General features: G+C 35.0%; 1 protein-coding gene and 1 non-coding gene across 2 annotated transcripts in view; both read left to right on the forward strand.

The window, feature by feature from the left end:
- Positions 1 to 19,732, forward strand: part of fw (furrowed) — a 127,190-nt gene that overhangs the window by 51,399 nt on the left and 56,059 nt on the right. The gene's annotated exons all lie outside the window — the stretch shown is intronic.
- TRNAS-GCU (transfer RNA serine (anticodon GCU)) lies at positions 4,127 to 4,208 on the forward strand. The gene has a single exon. It is a non-coding gene; the product is annotated as a tRNA-Ser (tRNA).

Raw genomic sequence — 19,732 nt, forward strand, 5'->3', positions numbered from 1 at the left:
TCGAAAATGCACTTGAGGTGTTCCACTGAACACCAAGCAAAATATCCATAAAATACTATAATTTTCGTGACGAAATTTGCAGATCTTTTTTTTTGGGGGGGGGGGGGGACAAGCCCCAAAATTTTGGTCAAAATTTTCAAAAAAATCTTAATATCAAGTGACATATCGTTTACTACGTTTTCAAGAGCGCTGAACACAAATATCAACTTATTTTTTTGATTTAGCCCTTCCAACTCCTCCTTTGCCTCTCCCCCTCCCAAAAAAATTCCTGAATGTTGATAAAATCTTGCCACATGTACGTACCTAGTTTATTACAGGTTTTTGGGAGTGCTGAGTACGAATATCGACTAATTTTTTATGATTCAACCCCCCCCCCCCACTCCAAGCTTTCATTAGTCTAAAAGAATTTTAAATCATTTTTTTTATTCGATTGCTGCGAACGAGGCCTTCATTGATTGGCTCTTTCAATACACTGAGTTTAGGCGATTTCGAGTGTGCAAGTATCAATAATAGCGAACGAAAGTACAACATGTCGATTTTTTGCATTTTTCGTGGCGTAAAAAGTTCAATTTTGAAAAAAAACTCGCGATTTTTTCATGTTTTTTCGATTTTACTTTGAAAGGAAGATTTTTGGAAAAAATTTATAAGAAGCAAAGTTGTAGAAAGTAAAATTCCCAATTTTAATTATTTTGTCAAATTTTTGATACGATTAACGGTTGACAAGATATCGACTAAAAACGTACGTATTTTCGCATAGTAAATTCCCCAGTTCAACTTTTAGAAATTTAAAAATTCTCTTCGATTGTCCCAAAATTAAGTCTAAATTTTTTTTTGAAAATTTTAAATTTTTTTTCAGAGATTTGTGCTTGAATAATTGTCAAAAATTCTGAAAAAATACATTTTTTCAACAAAAAATTTCAGTTTTGATCAAATTAAAAAAAAAAAGTCCAATCTGACTCTTAAGTACCCCTCCCTCCCCACCACCGTGTGACGACTCGTTTATCATGGTTTCAAAGGTTCTTATTTCGATGTTTAAAATTATTGATCCTCTTCTTTTTCTTGAAAAATCCTAAAAATATGATCTAAATCATCGTTTATCACTAATTCAAGGTCACTGAGCTCGAATACCAGTTCATTTTCAGGATTAGTCTCCTCGGTGTTTTTTTAGCTTCCCTCCCCTCGCTCCCATTGAAAAATTAAAGCACTTAGGAAGGCACTGAGGGGCTGAATCCAAAAAATGAGTAGATATTCGAACTCGGGGGCCATGAATTAGTAGAAATCGATATGTCACACCATATTTATATTTTTTCGATTTTTTGCTCAAAATTGGAGACTGGAGGGGGCAGGGGGAGTAGGTAAATTACGGAACATTTTTTATATACATGACTTATGTGCCTCTCGATAGGATTCGTGCACTTATTTTGTAAGTGCGTATGGAAGGCTAGGATTAGATATAGCAGTCCATGGATGCCTACATTACTTATTTTATTTACACATCTCACACACTTCTCATTCTCATGAGACTTTCTGCACAATACAGAAGCAAAGATACATTTTTTTGTAGAAATACCTCGGTATACCTCTTCGTTTAGATACACTCCGCACTTATTATTCCATTATTACACACATACTGCGATAAATATAACCTTATTTCATTTCACTTTTTTCGTGCAATAGCGTTTGTCATCTCTTTCGAGAGACGATTATTCTGTATAAAAATTTCCAACATCGACGATATCATCGTCGTCGAGTCGAAAATTACGAGCATAATAAACCACACACACGGTTCGTAAAATCTCGATCGTATCAACTTTCTACCTAAGTAAATTGAAAATACCACAGCATCATAATACACTCGAAAGATGCGTTCAATTAGTCAAAAAAAAAAATCATCGCTCTTGAAATACCCAATTTAAACAAGTTTTGCTGGTCGTTGATACGATCACAGTTGCTTTATGTATTTCAAACGACTAAGGTGCACCGGGGGAAGTCAGAACGTTTTTTCACAATTTCAACTTTGATCAGCTGTTACTCTCGTACTAATGAACCAATATGGCTGAAATTTGGTATGTAGGTTCCCATAAGGGTTCTTAACCTATGGTGAAAATTTGAGCGCGATTGTCGCAGTAGCTTTCGCACAATCGAATAAAATGTAACTTGTTCTGACTTACCCCACTTTGGGGTAAGTCAGAAAATCTACAAAATTAATTGGTATTATTAGGATTCCACCCTGATCGATGCGCAATATGTCGAATAACATGTTTTCGAGGTCGTAGAATCCAAATCTGGAGTTATTTTTTTTTGTAGGAGTGGAGGGTGAGGCGTGGGGAGGGGGCAATTCCAAATTTTTCGTACATTATTGTGTAATATGTCGATTGATATGTTTTCAAGGTCGTAGAATCCGAATCTGCAGTTATTTTTTTTGTAGGAGTGGGGAGTGAGGCGTGGGGAGAGGGAAAATTTCGAATTTTCCCTACATTATTGTGTAATATGTCGAATAATATGTTTTCGAAATCGTAGAATCCGAATTTGGAGTAATTTTTTTTGTAGGAGTGGGGGGTGAGGCGTGGGGAAAGGGAAAATTTCAAATTTCTCCTACATTATCGTGTTATATGTCGAATAATATATTTTCTAGGTCGTAGAATTCGAATCTGGAGTTATTTTTTTTGTAGGAGAGGGAAGTGAGGCGTGGGGAGAGGTAATATATCAAATTTTCCCTACACTATCGTGTAATATGTTGATTAATATGTTCTCGAGGTCGTAGAATTCGAATCTGGGGATATTTTTTTTGTGGGGGTGGGAGGTGAGTCAAGGGGAGAGAGAGTAAATTACAAATTTTGCCTATATTAATGTGTAATATGTCGATTGATATGTTTTTGAGGTCGTATAATTCGAATCTGGGGTTATTTTTTCGTAGGGGTATGAGGCGAGGCAAGAGGAGAGGAGAAATTTCAAATTTTGCGTATAATATTGTGTAACATGTTGGTTGATATGTGTTCAAGGTCGCAGAATTCGAATCTTGAGCTAGTTTTTAGGGTCGAGTGCTATTCAAGTATCATCATTTGGGGAGAGGGCCCCACCCATGCGAACCTACGACTCACCTTCCACCTTCACCATAAAAAATGACTCTGGATTCGAATTCTACGACCTCGAAAATATATTATTCGACATATAACACGATAATGTAGGAGAAATTTGAAATTTTCCCTTTCCCCACGCCTCACCCTCCACTCCTACAAAAAAATTACTCCAAATTCGGATTCTACGATTTCGAAAACATATTATTCGACATATTACACAATAATGTAGGAAAAATTCGAAATTTTCCCTCTCCCCACGCCTCACCCCCCACTCCTACAAAAAAAATAACTGCAGATTCGGATTCTACGACCTCGAAAACATATCAATCGACATATTACACAATAATGTACGAAAAATTTAGAATTGCCCCCTCCCACGACTCACCCCCCACTCCTACAAAAAAAATAACTCCAGATTTGGATTCTACGACCTCGAAAACATATTATTCTACGTATTACACATCGATGAAGTCGAATCCTAATTATCAATGTTCACTTTTCTGACTTACCCCATAGCACTAATTTAGGGGGTAAGTCAGAAAAAGCGATATAAATAATGAATAATTGAAAATTAACAAAAATTGAATACTTGGGGTTTTACATTATTGTTTTAGGAATACTTTCACTTATAATATCACTCTTACTGATCATTTCTTCTGAGGTAAAAAGCAGTTTGAAAAACACTGATTACAATTTGAAATCAAATTCAAAACAGCAACTAAAAATGAACCAATGAAAAGCCTGTAAAATGAAACTGGGTCGCGAAATTTTTTATGCTGTGATGAAGTAGGGGTAGTACCCTCAAGTTACCGCTGGGTAGCGCTTCGGCAGATATAAGCCTCTAAGAGCTAGAGCAGCTTTTCTGACTTACCCCGAATTCGGACTTCCCCCGGTGCACCTTAATTAACCTGGGCAAATTGAATGGACGAAATAAAAATTGAAAAATTAAAGCTTTCGGGGCGAATAAACTCGAAATGGAAAGTACTTTCCTCGGTGACGCGTGTACGTTGCATTAACACGGCGAATATGGTGCTCGCCACAGCAACGACGAGGTGGCCGAGTGGTTAAGGCGTTGGACTGCTAATCCAATGTGCTATGCACGCGTGGGTTCGAATCCCATCCTCGTCGATTAATTTTGAAAATTTTTTGACGATTTTTTTTGATTTTTTTAACGATTTTATCCCTGTAATGAGTTCCTTGAGTAAGATTTCATCGATTAAAATTTTTTTCCGGCGAAAAAATGGCGAAAAATGATGATTTTAGGGGATTTTTGTGTGTTTTGTTACGAAAACGAGGTGTTTTTTGGGTCAAGTATTCAGTTTAAAATTTCTTAAAATTTTTTAAAGGTTGTACATTCGATTTAAATATTTTTTCAGTGATGTATTTATATTTAAACACGGAAAAAAAAATTGTTCATTTGGAAAGAATTTTTTTAAAAATTAATTTGAACGAAGAAAAATTATTTTTCGAGCTGAATATTTTTTCATCGTCATTTTAAAATGGAATTTCAATTTTTTTTCATTTTTTCAAGCAGTGTTTTATTTTTAATACTTTAATTAATTACATGGAAAACAATTTTTTCGTGTTTTTTAAAAGAGACGAGAGAAAATAATTTTTATTTTATTGAGTTGAACGTTCTTTTTTTTTGTGTAGCTTATTTAAGTAGGTATAATAAAAAACATCAATTTTTCGAGTTCAGTATAGATTTTTGTACTTACCACTTTTCAAATTTAATTGATATTTTTACTTTTTTTTGTGGTTTTTGCGGTTTAAAAAAAATATATTTTCTGAATTGAATATCCACATTTTTCAATTTTTTATGCTTTCGATTTGGTAATGGCAATTTTAAATGAACTTAATACAGTTGAATTCACGTTTTTGAATTTTTATCAGTATTTCTGGGGAAGAGGAGGAGTGGGGGGGGGAGAATTGATCAAATTTTTTTGACAATTCAGAAAATGGATGGACCATATTTTTTTGTAGAGGAAAAATTATTCTTTGAATTGAAATTGGAAATTCGATCTTTTGAGCAGTGTTACCACTTTGAAAAAATAATTATGAAACATTCAAATGTTTCCATTTTTTTTGTTGTTGAAAAAATTATGTTTTTTTGTAAACGTTGAATTCGTTTTTGAATTTTTTCTCAGTATTTCTGAGGGAAGAGGAGGGGGGGGGATTGATCAATTTTTTGACAATTCAGAAAATGGATAGACTGTATATATTTTTTTTAGAGGGAAAAATTAATCTTTGAATTGAAATTGAAAATTCGATCTTTTGAGCAGTGTTACCACTTTGAAAAAATAATTATCAAACATTAAAGTTGTTGAAAAAATTATGTTTTTTTGTAAATTTTGAATTCGTTTTTGAATTTTCCACAGTATATTTTCTAGGGAGAGAAGGAGGGGATGGGGAGAGAAGAATTCATCAATTTGTTGTGTTATTTTGATAATTCAAAAAAATGGAAAGACTGTAGGTACCTATACTTTTTTAGAGAAAAAAATTATTATTTTAATTGAAAATTCGATTCTTTTGAGCAGTATTACCACATTTGAGAAAAAAAATTATCAAACATTGAAATTTTTTCAATTTTTTTTGGTTGAAAAATTATGATTTTTTTGTAAATTGTTCCTAACTAACTGATACAATTGATTTCACGTTTTTGAATTTCTCTCGGTATTTCTGGAGAGAGAAGGAGGGGGGGGGGAGAGACATTGATCAATATTTTTCGACACTTCGGAAAATGGATAGACTATATTTTTTTTTAGAGGGGAAAATTATTCTTCGAATTGAAATTAAAAATTCGATTTTTTGAGCAGTGTTACCACTTTGAAAAAATAATTATCAAACATTAAAATGTTAACATTTTTTTGTTGTTGAAAAAATTATGTTTTTTTGTAAATTTTTCGTCGGTATATTTTCTAGGGTGAGAAGGAGAGGGGAGAGAGAAGAATTCATCTATTTTTTGTGTCAATTTGATAATTCAAAAAAAATGGAAAGACTGTACCTATACTTTTTTAGAGAAAAAAATTATTAAGAATTCGATTCTTTTAAGCAGTATTACCACATTTGAAAAAAATAATTATCAAATATTAAAATTTAAAAATTTTTTTTTTTTTGAAAAAATTATGTTTTTTTTGTAAATTTTTCCTGAACAGAAGAAAATTTTTACAGCAGAATCACACTTCAGAATGTTTCTCTTTATTTTCAGGTTGATGAGGAGGGGGGAGGATGATGGAAGAATGGATCTATTTTTTGTGTTATTTTGATAATTCAAAAAATGGAAAGACTGTACTTTTTTAGAGAAAAAAAATTATTATTTTCATACAATTTTTTTCTAAAAGTTATGTTTGTAAGTAAATTTTTTCTAAACAAGAGAAAATTTTTACAGCTGAATTCACACTAACTTTAGAATTTTTTCAGAATTTTCTGGGAGAGGTAGGGGAAATAAGGAGGGGGAGGAGGATGAACAAATTGATCTTTTTTTTGTTATTTTGACTATTTAAAAAAAATGGAAAAACCGTACTTATTTTAGAGAAGAAAATAATTATTTGAATTGAAAATGCGATTCTTTCAAGCAGTGTTACCACTTTAAAAAAAATAATTATGAAACATAAAAATTGAAAAAAAAATTTTTTTTTGAAAAAATGATGTAAATTTTTTCTAAACAAGAAAAAATTGTTACAGTTCAATCAATTAATATTTATTCCCAGAAATAATTGCTGGTTCAAATCAAGTTTTAGAAATTCTAAAGCTAATTTTTCATCTGATAATGGCGGCAAAACTTTTTTTGTGAGGGGTGGGGGGTGGAGGGGAAGTACGCATGTTGAAATATTTTTAAAAAATTTACAAGATGAACAAATTCTTTGTTCAAACCCACAAAAAAACACGAGTTTTTCCAACATAAAAAAATGAAAAATTTTTAATGTTTGGTGATTTTTTTCAAAAAAGTGACAACACTGCTCAAAAAATCGAATTTTCAATTCAAATAGGTAATTCACGCTTCGGAATTCTCAGTATTTTCTGAGAGAGGAGAGAAGAGGAGAGGGGATGGAAGAATTGAACAATTTATTGTGATTGTTATTTTGACAATTCAAAAAAAAAAAATGAAAAACTGTCCTTTTTGTAGAGAAGAAAAATATGATTACCTATTTGAATTGAAAATTCGATTTTTTTGAGCAGTGTTACCACTTAAAAAAAATAATTATCAAACATTAAAAATTTTTCATTTTTTCTTCTTTTTTTTTGTTGAAAAAAAGGATGCTTTTTTGTGGCTTTGAGCGAAAAATTTGTTCATCTTGTAAATTTTTCCTAAACAATTTCAACATGCGTACTTCCCCTCCACCCCCTCTCACAAAAAAAGTCTTGTCACCATGAACAGCTAGAAAATTACGTTTAGAATTTTTAAAACTTGATTTGAACCAGTAATTTTTTTTAATGTGAAAAAAATTCACGAACGATTTTTCTGCTTAAAATGGAAATCATTTTTAAAAAAGTCGATTCTTCTTAACAATTAGATATTCTAATTTATACACAAAGTATTCTCTTCGATACAAAATTTATCGACGTGAATACGAAATTTGAGAAATTTTCAAGGTCGAACAAATACACGTAATCTATATTCTTGCATTCCTATACATATTTTTATGCAAGTAATTCAACGCGAAAAATTTCACAAGGTCGAAAAATTGTAATCTAAATGAATGTATGTACTTAATCTTTGGCACAAGGTGCTGCAATTATGTATGTGGAAGGTGGAAGTGAATGCTGGTTGAAATTTCTCATAATTTATGTTCCAAATATTTGCTATACTACTTCGATACTCGATATTATGGTGCAATAAGTTATGATTTTGCTACCGTGTTCTGTTCTTATCATAACCAGATATCTCGAATGAAATAATGTGTCAACTTCTTGAGAAGATTATATGTATACGATGAATAAATATTTTTTATGAATTTCCAGTAACTTGTTTTACATAATTTGGGTTCAAGTTTTGATGATATTTATTTCGTTTCGATTTTCCGGATTAAGTAATTAATCGATAATAAAATTTATGATGATGAAATCAAGTCTCAAGATGGCCAAATTTTAGCATGTTTTCTTTTTTGGTCAGATGAAGTCGATTGTTAATTTTTCATCACAGTCAACATTTTTCTCAAAATATCTCAAAAGAAAAGCCTCTTTAGGGACCAAAGTGCATTTTTGAATTTTGGGCGAATTTTTAAAAATCTTGGATCCAGAAATGAGAAAATTGTCAAATTTTTTATGGACTTGAAAAGCTGAAATTAAGCTTATTTAGCCAATTTTGAGCCGCCAAATTGATTAGAAATGGTTTCAGCCCGTTTTGATCATTTTTGAAGCCTCCAGCAAATTTTCAAAATTTGAAATTTCCTCCAGATTTTACCCAATTTAGACGAAATTCACTCTGGAGCCTAATTTCAAGATGGTGAATGGACTGGAGATGCCTTGAATCGGTTTTGGAGCCCCCTGCTGTATTTTAATTGGTAAATGTGGAAATTCCAATTTTCTATAATCATGCTGGAGGCTCCAGAATTTCTCAAAAGTCAAAACGGTTCAAAACCATTTCCAATCGGTTTTGCAAATCGCACGTTTCAGCTTTCTAGACTAATTTGGTAAATTTTTTTTTGTATTTTTGACTCTTTCATTTTTTTAGACCAAGTATGCTCTTTCAAAAATCATAAATCTTCCAATGATAAAAAAAAAGCATAGATCAAGATGTTATCAAATCTTAATTCGGTCATTGATACGAAACTAGTTAAAATTCAATATTGGATAATTTTATTAGCTCCGTTGTGGAAAAAAAAATTACCTTTTGAAATAGTCTACGGACCCCCTATGTTGTAAATTCCTTTCACTCTTATCAATATTGTGATCTCGTAAAACCGCAACGAATACCGAATAATTTTCACGAGAGTACAATCGTGCAAAAAATTAACAAATGTTATCAATTTTTTTCCATCCGACGAATAAAAAAAAAAATGATACCTCACCGCAAATTTACCCATTTCTCTCGTGTCTAATCATTCGAGCAAATATTTACTCGAGTAAACAGACAGCGACGACAGCTCGAACCTCGTAATATCGGTCTACCTACTTAACGGTTACCTAGATTATTTTTTCAAATAGGCAAAGTGTACAGTGTACACTACTGTACTGTTGTGTATACAAGATGAGACAATTTGTATGACAAATTTCACCTATTAACGTTTATCTACTCGTATAACTGATGCTGCAGATGAGGCATATTGCTCGTCGTTTTCCTGTCGTTGCTACAATCATCTTCGAGCCTATAATACGAGTAGGTATACCTAAACCTCGAAGCCGAATTCGAAAATTATGCGAGCAAACACGGCCGAGTGACTCGGACAAACGTCTGGTTGTATAATAGAGGCGAGTCGAGCATCTGCATTTCTGCAGAATTTCAGACAAGCGTCATTTGAAAAACAAATAGATGCTAGAGAAATGGGTCAGTTAACGGAGATAAGTAATATTCGAATGCCAAGTTTTACTACTCGTATACTCGCACTCGCGTTCGCCCAGATAATGGATGTGTCACCGAAGACCAAAGACCGCCGAACTAATTAGAAGTGTATTGGAAAATACTCGTATTATACGCTTTAGATCTATAGGTATACTACATATTATCCATATCGATGTTATGGTTAGTGAAAGTAGGTGAAGCTTTGTGCATTGCATATGTGTACTGTGGAACTGTGGACCATGGACGCGTTGTCATTGTCATGGTGGGTATGGGCTTGGGCTTGGTGGACTTGGACATGGGTATATTTCTTCGTATATATACTTTGTATACCCTCTATGTACCTAATTCGTACGAGTGTAAGGTAATGAATAGAGAAATACACCCGAGCATAACCACACAGCGAAGAGTATAGGTAATTGTTACCAGAGTTATCAGATATTCGACTGAAGAATTATGCAAATTGTATTATTGTGGGCTTTATGTACATTTATCTATGAGATACAGAGCACTCGATACTGCTCTTGCTCGTATTTATTTCACTTTCTCAATAATCTTGTGGACGATCGACCAGCCCAAGAGAAATGTCCGCGCGCCATCGAACTGATAAACTTTCGCTTTTCAAATTGCTGTCCTGTCGCCGCATCAGCTGCCGCAATGTGGTACCTTACCTAGCTAATTATGTAGGTACTTGCAATATGCATATAACTGTTGAAGTGTTGATAAATCAATTCTCGAGTACTTATACACTTTGCAGGTGTCGACTGTTGAGATTTTACAATTAGAAAACTAAATAGATTTTCTCGGTGATAATATATGGGGCATTATCATGAGTCTTGGTGAGAGGTTTCAGAGTGGGTTTAAGTTGATTGAAAAGACTGATGAATTTTTTGATTAAAAGGTGAAACGCTTATAATGTGGGAAGGACATGAGATTCAGGAAATTGAACTAGAATGAGCTTCGTGTCGCTGTCGTCTGAGTTCTAGTGATTTCACAAGTTGGAATTAAATTTATCATTTTGTCTGAACTTGAAATTGAAGGGCAAGAGCATTTTGGAAATTTCTAGGATCGTGATTTTGAATTTATCAAAAATTCGAATGCTTCCCATTCTGATTCTTGTAAAATCTCGAATTCAATACGAAAAAAATCATATTGATTGAAAGTTTCAAACGGCTCCGGCAGTTTAAAATTTTTGACAAGGCAAAACATGAACACTATCTTACATTTTTTTTCTAGTACCCATTTACCTAAACTTACTAAGTACGTAATAATACTGAAAATTTACCAGTAAGTAACTTAGTCAAAAATTATTGTTAATTTACCCAAAAAGTACCAGTAATATACCAAAGAAATACATACATTAATTTACTCAGAAATTGCCATCAATTTATCCAAAAAGTTACCTTCAATTACCAAATTAACCAAAAAATTACCATCAGTTTACCCAAAAATTACCAGTAATTTACTTTAATCCCGTAATTACCACCAAAATTACAATCAATTTACTCAAAAATTACCATCAATTTACCCAAAATTTCCCTGGAAAGTGCCAATTTGCTGACGACTCCTGTGTGGTTGAAACAGATAAAAATTACAACTTGGCTGTTGCCAAACTTCAGGCCAAGGTGGATGGCATTGCTGAGTGGGATTGCAATTGGAAAACCAAGCTGAACAAAGTCAAGTCTGTAAGAGTGGATTTTGCTCTGCGAAAGCATAGGTACTGCCCCACAACTATTGAAGGAAACCGAGTTCCTCTCGCCTCTAGTGCGAGGTACCGCGGACTTCATCTTGACTCCAAGCTAAACTGGCAGGAACATGTCAGAAAAAAGAACTCAACTAAACCTACTTTTAAAGAACTTTTAGTGGCTCATTGACAGGCGCTCCACAGTGAGCCTGGCCAATAAGAAACTCATCTACACATCTACGTTCCTACTGGATGAGAAATCTGGGGTACTACATAGAAGACCAACAGACTGGTCATTGAACGGGTCCAAAATAGAATTATGAGAGAAATTACAAGTACCCCATGGTACATCACCAACATGGATCTCTGACCCTGTGGACAGAATCATTGAAAGGAAAACCGAGGCATATTCCAGATGGCTGCACAACCACCCTAACACAGAGATCATTGTCCTCCTTGATGTTTCAGAGAACACCCGTCATCTTAAAAGGCAACATATTTTTGACATGATGTGAAGTTATTTATAAAATTTACTGTGATTAATTTGTTGCAAACTTAAATGTATTGGTGCCAGCCAGATATGTAATATATGTAGTAAATAAATTTTTTAAAAAAATTGGGAAATATATAATCGCACGACAGAAAAGGATGTACGAACGACAACAGCAAATGACAATAAAAGCTGCTGTAACAGCGACAACTTAGGTCTTTACAACGACAGGTTTTCAACGACAAAATAATAAGTCAGCACAACTATTTTTAGTTATGAATCACGACAACTCTTCCCACCAAAAAAGCATGTCCAAGTGACAGAATAAAATTTTAAACGACAGAACAATGTACGACTAATTTTATATCAGAAAATACACGAAAAAGCGATAAATAAAATATTTGTTTGGGAAGATAGCAAAAATAATTAAAAATTGCTCTAAAATTACTGCAAAAACTGTGTGACAATTTTCAAATGTGAAATGTGAGCTTCCTATGGACTTATTGAGATTGCAATTTGCACAATAATATACCTTGTGTTCTATGATAATGAGAATGTGTCAATTTTTCCAAAAAGAAAATGAAGTTCATGACACTTTATCGTTACCTTAATGCCAAATCCGAGTATGTCCATACAAAAAAAGTACGATTTTACTCATCACTGATAAGGTTTGGATATGCTCGGAACGTCGGAAGGGTTCATTGAGTTCTGATCGAACATCGGTCAGCTTCGTGCATCTTCGGTGATGCATTTTAACTGTACTCAGATGCAAATTTTTCAATTCAGGGCTTCCCAGAGTCTTATCAGTGACGCAAAACGACGATGTTTTTTTGGATGGACATACTCGGATTTGGCATTAAGGTAACGTTATGACTTATGAGATTCATTTTCAAAAATGTGGCATGTGACATACAAGTCGAAGGACATTTGTGGTATAAAATTGAATGTACACCAATGAAAGGTGGACTAAAAATATCAATACCTACCAAATGTAAAATGTGAGGAAGGTGATGCCTGCATGGACCAAAAAAAAATCATGCTAAAACCGTTGAGAAATTTGCTGTGTACCTACACAAAATTTACCACTTTTTGAAAAGTATCCACCTATCATTTTATGAAAATTTCTATTCCCCCCCCCCCTCCCTCACTTTATTTGATTTCCAACTTTTTTGGTAAAAATAGGTGTGCTGATGGATTAAAATAAAAATAAAAATAGAGGTGTTAACAGATAGTTCTGTCATGATTTTTTCTTGATACTGTCGTTCAATTTATTCAACTGTCGTTCAATTTTTAATTTGTCGTGGACATTTTTTATCTGTTGTGCAAATACATGATTGTCGTTCAATTTTTTTTTCTGTCGTGCAAATATATGATTGTCCTAGTTATACGAATACGAATACAATCTGAAACTTAGTTGTTGATATGAACAAGCATATCAACCGTTAATCGTTGCTTCTTAACGAATGAAGCTGGTTGAATTGTTTGTAAACCAAAACAATACTCAGTCAGATCGTATACAGCCAAAGACAGCCAGTAATTACTAGAATAGTTGGTAGGTGTGATCTTTATTAAATAGGATATCAACACCCCCTCCCACTACCACCGCTAGCTTTTTTATTTCTCGTAGACATGTTCTGGAATAAGCAGGAACAGGGGCGGATGGGCCATAAGGGGAACCGGGAAAAATCCCGGTAAAAATTGAATTTCGGCGCCAATTTTTACGCTGATTTTGACTTGAATTCGGCGCCGCAGCAGCGCAGAAAAAGTAGCTCTGATAAAAGAAAACCATTATTTTTTACTTTTTGAAACACAAATTTTAGAAAGCTTTTGCCCTCGCTTCGCTCGGGCTTGTTTCATTTTCTTTTTCAAAATCAAGATGAAAATTTCTGAAAAAAATTAGCTTTTAAAGACGAAAAATAAAGTCTTCATTCTCACATTTAAGAAACGTCGTTTTTATGCTTCTCCTAGAAATACAAATTTGCAAGAGCTTTCGCCCTCGCTCGAGCTTGTTCTCTTATCTTTTTCAAAATTAACTTCCTAAAGAAACATCATTCTAATTCTAAAATTTGAAAAAATAAAAAATAAACTCCTTGCATTTAAAAAACCTCGTTTTTAGGCATCTCGAAATGAAAATTCTCAAAAGCTTTCGCCCTCGCTTTGCTCGGGCCAATTTGTTTTACTTTCGAAAATGAGACCCAAGATGATATCAGCTCCAAAGTTTGCACGTTCAGTAACAAAAATAACATTTTTTTACACCCTTTAAGTTTGGATTTTCCAAAATTTTCGCCCTCGTTCCGCTTAGGCAAAATGTTCACCGTTTCATACCTATTTTATCCAACTTAATTGGGTCAATTTAGTGTAGATGCAAGAACATAATTTTTTAGTCATAAAACTCTGAATTTTTCAAAATTTTGTGTATCCTTTTACGAGTACATAGTTGACTTAATTCAGCATAAAAATTCTAATTTGATTCAGTAAATAAATCTAATACCTACACTAATTTCAATTTCGTCAAATTGTTCAATTTTTTAAAAAAATCAGCAACTTTTTACCTTTTTTCCCCCTCCAAAAGTTGACGGATTTGTAATTTTTATACCCCCCTCAAAATGACAACATTGGCTAAAATATTCACTATTCAAGGTAAAAAAATTCAAAAAAAGTACACATGAATCACATGATCTTATTCCTTCGTCACCCCCCCCCCTCCTACCAATCATCGCCCCCAGAAAAACTGGCGTCGCATCAGCACCGGCGCCAAATCCCGGTAACTTTAAAGTGCCCCATCCGCCCCTGAGCAGGAATTAATAACGAGTACAGAAAAAAAATTCTATTTTTAAAAAAAAACTTGGATAAAACGGTTGAAGTTATACGAATACGAATACAATCTGAAACTTAGTTGTTGATATGAACAAGCATATCAACTGTTAATCGTTGCTTCTTAACGAATGAAGCTGGTTGAATTGTTTGTAAACCAAAACAATACTCAGTCAGATCGTATACAGCCAAAGACAGCCAGTAATTACTAGAATAGTTGGTAGGTGTGATCTTTATTAAATAGGATATCAACAGTCCTTCAATTTCTTTTTTGGCCAGGCAATTCTTTTATTTGTCTGGCCTGTCGTTTAGACTACCTTTTCTGTCATGCGATTCACCTATTCTGTTGTAATGATAAATCATGCCCAAAAAAATTTACCTAAAAATTACCAGTAATTTACCAAAAAATTGCCAGTAATTTACCAAAAAATTGCCAGTAATTTACCAAAAAATTGCCAGTAATTTACCAAAAAATTACCAGTGATTTACCAAAAAAATTACCAGTAATTTACCAAAAAAAATTACCAGTGATTTACCAAAAACAAATACCTGTAATTTACCAAAAAAAAAATTACCAGTTATTTACCAAAAAATTACCAGTAATTTACCAAAAAATTACCAGTAATTTACCAAAAATTACCAGTAATTTACCCAAAAATTACCAGTAATTTACCAAAAATTACCAGTAATTTACCAAAAAAATTACCAGTTATTTACCAAAAAATTACTAGTTATTTACTAAAAAAATTACCAGTCATTTACTAAAAAATATTGAAATACGGTGCACAATTCGAAATAAAAAAATGTATTCGAACATATTTACACTAATACAAAATGTACAATAAAATAAAACGAAATAAAATCGCCATAATGCGAACGGAAAACGTAAAACGGTAGTAATACTCGAACAGAATTGCGGACATTTGAATAGAAAATCTAAAACTCATCGGAGATGTTTGTTGACTTTACACATACAATGTATCGCGATAATACGAAGAATTACGCGTATTTACGATGAAATAAATAATTAAAAATAATGACTCGAATTTTACATTATTTTCAACACTTTCCCTAATTCGAGAATTATCGAGTAATAAGCTAAATTCTAAAACTACTCAAAAATCTAACATGATGAACGATAATCATGTTTTCTCTAATTCGGTCGATGTTAAAGATGCTTCGATAGCGGCGATGAACTTGGATAAGTAACTCGATCAGCTACCTGGATCCACAAATCGCCGCGTCAGCATATTCGAATAGGTACACCAGATGTCGAGTGAATCGAACTCAAACATCCGGCGAGAGCTGGAACTCTAGAGCTGTCTCCATTTACGTGATGTAGACAGCTGACGTTTTTGTTGGTAGGGTTTTCCAGAGAGATATCGACGTGTCTCTGGCGACGTAACAGCAGCTCGTTTGCTGCTGATCGATGATCGAATCGAAATATCAGACTTATCGATGTCTGATCGCTTTCCCGGAGATCTTGAACGTAAATCCGGCGCATTGTTAGCGGCTATGGAACGGATCGCGGTGTCCATAGGGTCTTTTGAATTTGAACGAGGTTGGCTTCGAACTGCTTCCGCGTACGATTTCGTTGAAGCTTCTATTTCAGCCGTGAAAATCTCAATCTCAACGCAATTAGCGTGATTGTTGACGTCTTGAGATTTCGAACGATTTTTATCGCGTAAATTTCTCCATCTAGACAGAAGCTCGGTTTCTTCTAGATCATCGTTGAGAATATCGTTAGCATCATCGAATTCGTCATTCTCGAGCAAAGAACTATTCGATGATTTCGGTGAGCTTTTTGGCGAACTTTTCGGAGTCGATTTGGTCGAAGATTTCGGCGTAACAAGCGATGACTTCGACGTAGAAGGTGCACTTTTCTTCTCATCACTTATCTCGGTATCGGTATCGTTATCAATCGGATCTAGCAAATCTCGATAGATTGGAATGGTAACTCGTTGGTCGCAATCGCGAAGTTTCTCGTAGAAAGTGACATCTTTCGAAATAACAATGTCACGTTTCTCTGGAACGTAAACTCGATATTGCTCATCACCATAGTATCCGACGAGGTAACCTTCGAGAACCTTCTTATCCAGATTTCGACGTGACTGGATCGTAACGTTAACGTAACATTTCGAACTAACAATTCGAAGATGTTTTATTCGCGGTGGTATACCAAACCACATCTCGTAAGGAGTCGAACTGTTGATCGATGATTTGCCTACTTGATTCAGCAAATACGAAGCGGTGGTAACGAGTTCAGCCCAGATTTCAACCGGATACGTAATCTCTGGATTCAAATATTTCAATGTTCGCGCCAACTCGACAATCGCACTGCTACCGCATTCAACAGCTGCGTGTGGCGTAAAGCGTTGATGAACATCAAACTCTCGTAATACTGAACGAACCGCTTTGTTATCGAACTCACCTTGGCTGCTAGACTGGAATTCTAACACTCGATGACCAAGGGTGCGAGCTTTGAATAGTACCTCTCGAACGCAACGAGATACTACTGCGGCGGTTTTCTCCTTTTCGACGAACGTGTGATGATAATTCGAATAATCATCTTTGATAACGATGAGATATTTGCGACCACCAAAGGAACAATCGAATGGCCCGCAAATATCACCAGATAGCAGCTCACCAACTGCTCTGGTCGATGAACGTTTTTTGAATGTTTCGCGATGAACTTTATCGAACTGACAGGGATTGCTTGAATTGGTTTTAGTTTCCTGTGATCGTTTCTTCAGGCCCAATTCTGCAAGTTTAGCTCGAACATGATTTTTATCGATATGGCCCCATCGCTCGTGATAAAGTTGCACGATTTCGCTGCTCTCAACAGCATTCACCTGCGGTTCCGGCAAAATGGTCTCGAACGACGCTTTGAAAAGAGAACCATTTTTCAATCTCGTACCAGTGAACATAACGCGATTATCTGCTTCGAATTTGCAGAACGTAGGATTCGAATAAAATCTACTCTCTGGCTTTTTATCGTGAGCCGCGACGACTGAGAACAAATTCTTCGAAATACCAGGAACGTGCCATACATCAGTCAAATCGAACTTGACAAGTTGACCATTTACGAAGCTAGCAACTTCGATCGATCCATGACCAACTGCTGTGACGCGACTGCCAGCAGCTTTGACGTAATTCGGTTTCGAAAATGTTTCGTACGTATGAAACCATTCTCGATTCGACGTAATGTGCTTCGTTGCACCATTATCAATCCACCAAGATTGATCCGACGACGACGTAACCAGATTCAGTTGCTCACAATCGGCGAGTAGAGCGCTTTTAGGTTCTGAATCGATATCGTTGAGTTTTGGCGAACAACCAGAAACGTTGACTTGAGGCGAACAACCTGAAGTATCGTTAGCTCGAGCAGGAAAGGGTGGTTTACCGTCGTTGATCCACTGTGAGCACTTTTTGAGCCAGTGCCCTTTCCCAGAACAGTATTTACACACTTGAGCGTTTCTCTGATGATTTCGAACGGATTGATCACCAGACGTATTCGCGACGACATTCGAACCACTCTTCTGACCAGATTTAGCGAACATAGCTTCGGATGACGATGGCGACGTTGAACTATGTACTGGTGTGACGTTGCGCTCGTGCATGATAAGCGAATCGGACAAATTACTTAGTGACTTATCAGCTTGAGCATTGAGAAGAAGGTAGCTCGATTTAAAAGCTTTGAAACGACTCGGAAGAATGTGTAATACTTTCGAAACGAATAAAATTTCTAACAGCTTATCAACTGTCTCGATTTTGCGATTTTCCAGACTAGCTCGAAATTCACGGTGTTGATTTTTGATTCGAGCAACAACAGAGGGCGCATCTTCGTGTGACGTTGCGCTCGTGCATGATAAGCGAATCGGACAAATTACTTAGTGACTTATCAGCTTGAGCATTGAGAAGAAGGTAGCTCGATTTAAAAGCTTCGAAACGACTCGGAAGAATGTGTAATACTTTCGAAACGAATAAAATTTCTAACAGCTTATCAACTGTCTCGATTTTGCGATTTTCCAGACTAGCTCGAAATTCACGGTGTTGATTTTTGATTCGAGCAACAACAGAGGGCGCATCTTCGTAATCATTCCACTCAGTACCAAAGAAATTCAGGCATTCGCGGAATATTTGGTCTTCTGCCTTGTCATCGAATTCCTTCGTAAGCACTAACCATGCTTCGCGTGCGGATAGCCTACCAGCGATGCGACTGTGTAGCTCTTCGGAAACGGTTTGTGAAATGATTATTTTCGCTTGGTGAGAAGATTTTTGCCATGTTGCAATCAACTTACGTCTTTCGGCGGTGTCGGCGGCGGTATCGGTCGTTTTTGGTTCTTCCGGGCAGGTTGATTTACCTTCGACGATGTCCACGGCATTAAATAAAGTGAGTATGTCGAGCACTTTATCTTTCCATGACGGCCAATCACTGGAACACGACAGAGGCTTTATACCTTTGATATAATCCATGATACAATTAGGCGAATATGGATTTCAACAGCTCACAACTGCGATCCACAATCTGTACGTTGAATGATAACGCGCGATTAGATATCAACAGCTAACGACTGCGATCTAATTTTTGAATAATACAACCGCACATGAACCTTCGAATGCGAATTAGATAACGTTACGAACGAAAATACATCACGATTAGCGTTTTATCTCGAATAGGCACAGTTTAGCGCGTCTGGTACCCATAACCTATTGAAATACGGTGCACAATTCGAAATAAAAAAATGTATTCGAACATATTTACACTAATACAAAATGTACAATAAAATAAAACGAAATAAAATCGCCATAATGCGAACGGAAAACGTAAAACGGTAGTAATACTCGAACAGAATTGCGGACATTCGAATAGAAAATCTAAAACTCATCGGAGATGTTTGTTGACTTTACACATACAATGTATCGCGATAATACGAAGAATTACGCGTATTTACGATGAAATAAATAATTAAAAATAATGACTCGAATTTTACATTATTTTCAACAAAAAATAACCAAAAAATTACCAGTAAATTACAAAAAAATTACCAGTAGGGTAAATGTGCCTAAGTTTGCGCGCTTCCTAAGATTGCGCAGTGACGATTTCTCATAATCAGTAAGAGTTACAACATTTGATACCGCCTTTACTTGAAAGAAAAATCAAA

The sequence above is a fragment of the Planococcus citri genome, chromosome 4 (genome assembly GCF_950023065.1).
Source record: "Planococcus citri chromosome 4, ihPlaCitr1.1, whole genome shotgun sequence".
NCBI classification, from domain to species: Eukaryota; Metazoa; Arthropoda; class Insecta; order Hemiptera; family Pseudococcidae; genus Planococcus; species Planococcus citri.